Raw genomic sequence first — 9259 nt, forward strand, 5'->3', positions numbered from 1 at the left:
CCCCGCCTTCCCGGGTCGCGCTGGGCGACTGGGGTTCCTCGGCGGGGTCGCTCTGGGGCGGCACTGCGAGGTGAGCGGCTCTGGTCCCCGCCCTGGTGTACGCCGCTGCGATCCTCTCCGGAGAAGACCCGGGCCCGGGCTCCGGGGCGGGATGGTGGAGCGGGCGGACGGAATCAGATTCGTTGACTTGGAAGGGTCCTCAGAACTCTTTGTTGGTAGCTGTGCTTGAACCTAAATTAGGAGCACTGGCTCTGCAGCCTCGGATTTGTGTTGAGAATCTCTTGTGCCTCACAACCGCCAGCGACGCACTCATGGACAGGGGCTCACAGCCCCAAGGCAAGCGACAAGCAGCAAGTCTTCCCACCGCTCACTCTTATGGCGTGAAGCTAATCTTTCCCTCTCGTGATTTTTTTTTTTTTTTTGAGAGACTATCTTGCAAATCTGTCCCTCCTTGATCCCTCTTTTCTATTCTTGGTGAGCTGTTTCTGTATCTTCCTACACTTGGAACGGGGGCGATGAGGCAGTTTCTTATTTTAAAAAGATTCAAATCGCACACTTGGCGATTGGAAGCAGTTTTCTACTTGAACACACGATTGGAGGAAGCATTTGTTTCCTAAATGTAAAAATCACCCCCCCTGTTTCCCCATAGAAGATACTGCTTTAGGTGGTATGCTTATTTTAAAGTGACAAGTCCAGAGAGCTATAAAACGGTGTAAATTGTCTATCTGCTATTGCTAGGAAGAGGTTGGGCACCTAAAATCTAATGACTTCATCCCTTCAGCTGAAACAGCGAGGTTAAGATCGACAGGGTGTCTTGAATTGGTTGACTTTCATCGTGCCGTTTCCTGTATGGTGTTTTATTTTGTCTTTGCGTGCTTTAAAGATTGGTAGATTATTATTTCAGTTTGGGGTGGAGGAGATACCCTTGTAATTGCTTTAGGGAAATTGAGCTAGGTGTAGTGACTGGGCTCCCCCAAGTCGGGGCCCCAGGAAAACAAAATCCTCAGTTTGTGAATACACCGTTCATGGTTTAGTGCCTAATTCTGACAGAGTAACTGCTTCTGAAATAAAATTGTTCTGATGAATTAATATGCGTCAGTTTCTTCTTTAAAATAAACATTATAGAATCTGTGTATGAACAACTTGTTCAGACATTAGAGCTACAAGCTAGCTTGTAAACAAAGAACTGGCCCTGCTTCTAACAATTAATACACAAATCAACCATGTGTTTGTCAGTGAATTATTTTCTTCTATCAAAAGAGTGATTAAATTGGCTGCCATCTCTTTCACAGAAAACAGTTCATACTTTTGCCTACAGTTTTTTAATTTCCAAAGAATATATCTTATATATGGTCTTTTAAATAATTGTACTTTATAATTTAACTTAAAACTGATTTCTGGTTCCACATCTTTCTCATTCTAGCCCTGGATTGCTATTACTATTTTTAGTGCTCAGAGTAATGACATCAGTGGGTGCCAAAGAAAGAAAGAAGGTATAAATGTATATTTTTTAATCTGGATAACAGTATTTTGAAAGAACAAGTGAGGATTGTTTGAAGTTTAAAAAACCATGACCTGTATCTGAATATGAGACTTCATTGTAGTACTTGATTCTTATAAACATATTTTACATTATACACATCCAAGTGCTGTCTCTCTCTCTCTCTCCCCCTTAGCTATCACGGGTTTGTGTGGAGATTTTGGGAGGGGGTGGATAGGGAAACCTCTACCTTTTATTATATTACCAAGAAGTAAAAATTTCCATTTCAAGTGGCAACATTTCTTGAGCGATTTCGTTTTCGTTTCCTTATATTCCTGTAAAAAGACTGTGGTCTAACTAAAGGCCACTTCAGATTAGAATCTCAGGTGATTATAAAAATAACACCCGTGATGTGTTCAGAATTATATGCATATATATGTGTATCAAAGATGGATTGAAAATGGTGAGACATTCCTTAAGCCTATAGAAAGGTATTATGTAAATCCAGCATTTAAAAACCATGTGTCTGGGGGTAGATATTTATCCTCTGCTCAAAGTTAGCCAAATCACATGTGTTGTGTTGAAAACTTTTTTTCTTTTTGAGGACGAAAAGTTCTTTCAATATAATATTTTTCTTGTCAGTAGCCAAAGATAAGAACCAAAGGAAAAAACAACAACAAAACACTTGCCTTGGAAGCAAATTTTCAATTTTGCCACTAGAGGATGTCAAATCCTTTATCAGGCTTTTTTGAGTAATCACATAGATGCATGATGTTCACAAAACTGCCTCTGCCCACTCTCTGTATTCATGTTCAAAAGCTGTTTGCAGAGTTAATTTCCCAATTTGGTAACCTATTTTTTAAAAACCTGCTGAACTGAAAGGAAATTTAAAACTGTTTTTGATTGATTCATGAGACCATACTTTGATACACAAAGGAATAAGTTAATAACTGTAATCTGTGTGTATTTATGTGATATCATTAGTTAGGCATGTATATGAAACGCTGATTTACATTGGCATGTTCTCTAAAAAAATTCTAAAATCTTTGCCTCCTAATGCATGAGAAATAATCACTTAAAAGAATTAGTTTTAAAAACTCAAGCTTCATCATGTTGATGTAAGAATTGAACATGTTGAGGCTTAGTATGATTTGACCAAAAAATATGTACCCTCTGTATATTAAGTATTACGGTGGCTAGAAGATTTTTGAACACCTGATCCTTAAATTTAGTGAGGAAGACAAAGTCCACCAACAAATATTAATTGCCGGTTATGAGTTCAGGGAAGGCAGAATCACTTCTGGCACTGGTAATCAGGGAAGACTTACTGGATGTGGCCCTTAAGCTAAACTGTAAAAAATGTGTAAATGATATGCTGTGTATTAAGTCAGTTGGAGAAAAGAGAGAAACGCGGAAAAGAGCAAATTTTGGGTCACATTGACAAGTATGTAAAGCTCAAAAAAGTGCTAGAAGATCAATTAGGAATTATAGTGCATTGAGGCTGAATTATGGAAGGGTTGAGGCCAAGATAAGCAGTTAATGCAGGGCAATGCCTGTGGCTCAAAGTAGTAGGGCACTGGCCCCACATGCCAGAGGTGGCGGGTTTAAACTGGGCCTCCGACCAAAAACTGCAAGAAAAAAAAAAGACGTTAATGCATTACTCTGTGAACTGAGGGAAACTATTGACTATCTTTGAGAATAACATTGATTAAAGCATGATTAATCAAGTAGTTATGCACCCACAAATCTGTAAATCTTAATTGCAAGGGCATAGCAAAAGAGCTGAGCTGTGCTTTTAACCAATGAAAACAATGTTCCTGCTATCTGAGAAAGTTGTTCTCTTTGAATTTGCTGCTTTGGGAAGGGCATACCTAGGGTAGTGAGAATGCATGGGTAACTTCTGCCTAACCCAGGGGTCCTCAAACGTTTTAAACAGGGGGCCAGTTCACTGTTCCTCAGACTGTTGGAGAGCCAGACTGTGGGCCCTGGGACCAGTCGGCTGCTAAGCAGGATAGGTGGCGGTGGCGGGGGCGGCAGAAACACTTGGCGGGCCGGATAAATGTCCTAGGCGGGCCGTGTGTGGCCCGCGGGCCTTAGTTTGAGGATGCCCAGCCTAGCCAGTCAGATTAACCAAATCTTTTCTGAAGGTCAGTGGAATAATAGGTCTATGCAGCTGGTTCTCATTTTAGTGTAGCAGTGTAGACTAGAGGATTAGGATTGAAGAAGAGTTCAGTGGCATATAGACAAACTGAGGATTGAGGCAAACTTTTGCCCCAAGTTGGAGCATTGGGGTGGCAATAGAAATGAGAAGAGAACGATTAACATTCTGCAGAGGCATGAGTCAAGGAATTGCAGGCAAAAGGCAGCATGCGATTATACTCCAAGTTTGAGTTGAGCTTATTGGCTTAAGAAAAATATTTGAGTTTGGCTCATTGGCTTATTGGGAAATACTCATGGAGAGGACCTGGATTTTTCTTTTTAATGTTTGTTTTGGTTTGTTTTTTAGAGACGAGAGTCTTACTATGTTGCCTATGTTGGACTAGAACTCTTGGGCTCAAGTGATTCTCCTGCCTCACCCTTCATGGTTGTGGCCAACAGGGCCTGATTTTGGTGGGAGAATGTAAACATGAAAATTTGTGGTACAAAAGAGATCTGTGAGTGGAAATGTCTGATAAGCAACTGGAAATATGGGACTGACAGAGAAAAAGAGGGGCCAGGACCTTGAGATTCATTTCATAGGGGAATAATGCTTGAAGCTTTGGAACTGAAAAACGTCAAGAAGATCAGATGTTTAAGCATTGAAGGAAGCACCAGCAGAGAAGACAAATGGAAAGGCACTACTGCAGTGGTTCTCAACCTTCCTAATGCTGCGGCCCTTTAATATAGTTCCTGTGGGTCGGGACCCACCATTACTGAGTAATGCCACACCTGCCAAGCAAGAGGGACAGAGAGGTCAGGGATTCAAAGCCTTTGCTAAGGTTATAGTTACCACTGACCAACCCCAGAAGAGGAATTTCAGTGGCTGGTGCAAAAGTTGGAGGTAAACCAGGTGATAAATGATTGTTACATAAGCAGTTAAGAAGTAAAGTCAGGGGTGGTACCTGTGGCTCAAAGGAGTAGAGCGCCTGTCCCATATACCGGAGGTGGTGGGTTCAAACCCAGCCCCAGCCAAAAACTGCAAAAAAAAAAAGTAAAGTTGGCCAATTTAATAGACCCTTCCATAAAGCTTGCTGGTGAAAGGAAAAACTTACAAATCTTTGGATCGGTAGGGGAACTTAAAATTAACTTGCATATAAAAAATTTACTGACTTGAGGGTTTTTTTGTTTTGGTGCTTTTTTGTGTGTATGTGTACAGTCCTTTGAGTTTGTTAAACATGTAGAGTAATGTAACCACCACTATAATCATCCAGAAGATTCTCTGCACCCACATTCCCAAATGTTGCACCCTTGCAGTGAGACTCTCTTTCTACACCTAACCCCGTGCTGTTTGCCATCTTTCTAGTTTCGCTTCTTCCATGATGTCATATGAGTGGAGTCATACACTGTATAACCTTTTGAGTCTGAGTTTTTTTACTTAGCGTAATGCATTTGAGATTCAAGCATGCTATTGTACATGTCAGTAATTCTTTCCTTTTTTTTTTTTTGAGACAGAGCCTCAAGCTGTCACCCTGGGTAGAGTGCCGTGGCATCAGAGCTCACAGCAACCTCCAACTCCTGGGCTCAAGCGAGTCTCCTGCCTCTGCCTCCCAAGTAGCTGGGACTACAGGCACCCGCCACAATGCCCAGCCATTTTTTGGTTGCAGCTGTCATTGTTGTTTGGCAGGCCTGGGCTGGATTCGAACCTGCCACCTTGGTTGTACATGGCTGGTGTCTTAGCCACTTGAGCCACAGGCGCCGAGCCTCTTTCCTTTTTATTGATGAGTAATTTGCCATTCTATGCAAGAACAGTTGTGTTATTCTAGGTTTGGGCAATTATGAGTAATACTGTAAACATTTGCATACAGGTTTTTGTGTAGTTTTCATTTATCTGGGGGTAAATACCTAGCAGTAGGATTATCGACTGTATGTGTTTACTTTTATAAGAAACTGTCAGACTTTTCCAGATGTATGTGAGGCATAGTTGCTTGATGTCCTTGCCAACATTTGGTATTAATTTTTCAATTTTAGCCATTCCACCAAGTTTTTTGAGTAAAGCAGCATAATCACCTCAAAGTAACATAGTGCCTTTTTGATACTAAACAGTACTCATGTGAATCAGGACCTGGAGGTGAGTTTGGAAAACCTGGAGGTGGGTTTGTTTTGACTCCACAGTCCAGCTATAATGTGTTTTTATTTGGCTCTAGTACCAGCTTCTTTATTTTTCAGATGTTCTCCTTTTTCTCCCTAGTACTTATTTCCTGTAGAGTCTGCATTCTGCAGTTGGTTATGAACAGAAGTGCCTTTACACAGCACCTCTCATGCCCATCCAAGTTCTCTTTTCTTCCTTACTGATCTCTCTTCTAATCCCTTGAAAGAAGGCTTTCTAGAACTTAAAATAGGGTAGAACCTCTGTAAGTTGACCATCCAATGGACTGTAACAAAGTGGTCAACATAGAGAGGTGGTCAACACAAGGATCTAGGTCTACTGTATTGATATGTGGTGCATGTCTGGTCTGTGAAAATTGGATCAACTTAAGGAGGTGGTTAATGTAGGGAGGTGGTCAGCTATGGAGATGCTACTATAAGTTTTTTGTTAGAAAACTAGAAATATCGGCCATATAATTTGTTTTATGATCGTGTTTATTAATTCCTTATTGGCACAATTTGTATTGTCAAGCTGAATTCTTATTATCAATTCTCAGTGAACTGAAGTATTTACAGTGCTTTGTAGAAATCTTGATATTCTGTCATTGGACATTTAATCGCCAATCATGATCTAAAGCTCTGTGTGCTAAACATATATTGGTATTTAGGCATATTCTTTTCTGCAAAGTCTGAATTTAGACTTCACCTAGTTCTCCATCATTGGTACTTTCTACCTCTTTACTGTCAACTCTTGCAGTGCTCTGAATTATGCTTGTTTACACTGTAAGTGGCATTTGGTTTTTCTCTTCAGTAAATATTCTCCTTAGTATCTTTTAAATTTGAGAAATAACCGGTTGAAAAAAAAACCTGGGTTTTTAAAATTAGGTACCACATTGAATTTTGATTTGAAGAGTAATATACAGTACTTTTGAGAGTAAGAATTGACCACATTCAATAGTTATATATCCTTGAAGCTCCTACAAAAATAGTTGTGAAAAAAAGAATCATGAAAAAATGCCGAGGAGGACTGACACACGTGACTAGATAACACAGATGGGCACAGGGATGCAAAACAGAGCAAGACCATGCTGGGAGAAGTGGCTTTGGTATATGTGGGCTGCACTCCACCAACAGTGGTGTATATTTAAGTTTAGAATGTTAATTTGGGGGATCTTAACATCGCTGGGACTTTTTTAATGCTATGAAAACCTTCCTTTAGCTGGCTTTCTGGTAAAGAGAACCATCCTTTTCTATGGCATAACCTGGGAGTATAAAACTTGCATCCCCAGTATTGAGTGTAGAAAAGAAGCTGTACTCCAGGTGACATTCTAGAGAAGACCCCTTCCTATAGTGTCCCTACCCACTAATACAAAGCCTGCTTGGATGACAACATGCGTAATAATGATTGGCTATAAGATGTGTTCCTATAGCAAAAAGCCTGAGTACGTCTCAAGATTTTAATTTAGACTTCTAGTTCTGGGGAGCTTCTGACCAAGTCTTCAGTGTGGCAGACACACCAACAGGACCTGGGTGCCAACTTTGTGAATTCCAGCTGGATTGGTTTCAGTTCATTGGAGATGCCTGAATTAGTACAGTGACACCCTTAATAACAGCCCTGGTAGGTTCATTTAAATACAGCTCACTCCTTGACCATTGGGTTATGTTGTTGAAATGATTATTGAGCTAATGTGCTTGAACATCATTGGTTCAGATCAGTGGCTCTCAATCTTGGCAGCAAGTTAAAATCACCTGGGGACCATTTAAATGGCAGGCAGCACTCTCAGTAATTATCTGAGAATCTTGAGGGATGGGAGCCAAGTGGTAGTTTTTTAAAACTCTCCAGATGGTCCAGTATGTAACCAGTGCTGAGAACTGCTGCTTTAGAACCATTTCCACTTGACCATCATGGCAGGAGGTATCAAGCGTGTGTTCCCTGTTTATGGAAATCACATGGAAAGTCATAACAGCTGTTTCCCTACATACAGTGAGTTTGCTTAAGTTATCTCTTACATTGCCCCAGGACTTTATTGAAGGAAAAACAGATATCAATACAAGTATGCGTACACTTGAATAACCAAATATGTACACACATATGCTCATGCATTTTATGTATGAATATACACATACAGTTAGACAAAATATTAGATAGTCAAGGCAGCACCTGTGGCTCAAAGGAGTAAGGCGCCGGCCCCATATGTCAGAGGTGGTGGGTTCAAACCCAGCCCCGGCCAAAAACTGCAAATATATATATATATATATGTGATAGTCAGATAACCTCTCCCTCTTCCTCTTGAAACCAGGAAAGGTTAATTTGGAGCAGATTTTAAAGTATACTGTAGGAAATTGCATACTTCTCTCAGAGATCTTTCTGGTGATCTCTGACTTCCAATCAGCAGTCCCTGGCTCCATAGACCAGCCCTTGTTTCTTCTGCTTATTAATAGCTGCCCTAAGAACCATCTTCTCCCTTCCTCCCTGCTGCCTGGTGGTGACCAGATACTAATACCCTTAGGCTAATCTTTCCTTCCCCTCTTTTCTTCTCACTAGATAGATGCTGCTGTGCCCAAGGTGCAGCTGATAACCTCTGCACTTATCACTGTGCAGATTTCTTCTCAACAGGATTATTCACACATAGGCTTTGACTATCACTTCAAATTATCATCTCTAAGAAATGCCCATAGGCACTTCCGACTTGCTTGCTCTTGTGCCTGCTTGTGAGCTATTGTGATGCTATCATTATGATTTGAAGCTTTTTCCAGGAGGACTTAACTTTTGGCAGCACCAATTTTCTGTTCTCTTCTTCTCTTTGCAGCTTGTGTGTTCATCACTGTGAGACCCAAGACCAAAATGAAAAGGGCAGTAGGTGATGTTGAATGAAACTGATCCTTGAAAAAGAGAACATCTTTGATTTGTCTCTGAGATTATTCCAAAACTGAGCGTGTGTGGAGCTGTAAGGTCTCAATGATCAAAACTAAGAGCAATTATTTATGGGATAATTCTAACCTATTTTGCATAAGGACTCTGGCATCTGGCTATCTGGGTTCCAAGTTCAGCTTCACCACTGCTGCTTGAAGGATCTTGGGCTTGTCACTTAACCATTCTCTTCCTCACTGTATATCTTTTTAAAGGGGGCATAGTGGGCTTGGCATCCTTAGATCAGTGGTTAGGGCATCAGCCATATACACTGGGGCTGGTGGGTTTGAACCCAGCCTGGGCCTGCTAAACAACAATTACAACAACAACAAATAGCTGGGCATTGTGGCGGACGCTTGTAGTCCCAGCTACTTGAGAGGCTGAGACAAGAGAATCACTTAAACCCAAGAGTTTGAGGTTTCTGTGACCTTTGATGCCACAGCTCTACTAAGGATCTACTAAGGGCAACACAGTGAAACTCATGTCTCAAAAAAAAAAAAAAAAAAATGGACATAGTGGTAATAACCTCACAGCAGTGAAATAAGGAGTTAATTCATAAAAGTGCTTGGAACAGTGCTTGACAC

The 9259-nt window shown here is 40.9% G+C and overlaps 1 protein-coding gene across 2 annotated transcripts in view; it reads left to right on the plus strand.

Annotated features, from left to right (window-relative positions):
• MAP7 (microtubule associated protein 7) overlaps positions 1 to 9259 on the plus strand; it is a 181837-nt gene that overhangs the window by 557 nt on the left and 172021 nt on the right. The window lies entirely within an intron of this gene.

The sequence above is a fragment of the Otolemur garnettii genome, unplaced genomic scaffold, assembly GCF_000181295.1.
Source record: "Otolemur garnettii isolate 467f Iridium unplaced genomic scaffold, OtoGar3 scaffold00042, whole genome shotgun sequence".
Classification (NCBI taxonomy): Eukaryota; Metazoa; Chordata; class Mammalia; order Primates; family Galagidae; genus Otolemur; species Otolemur garnettii.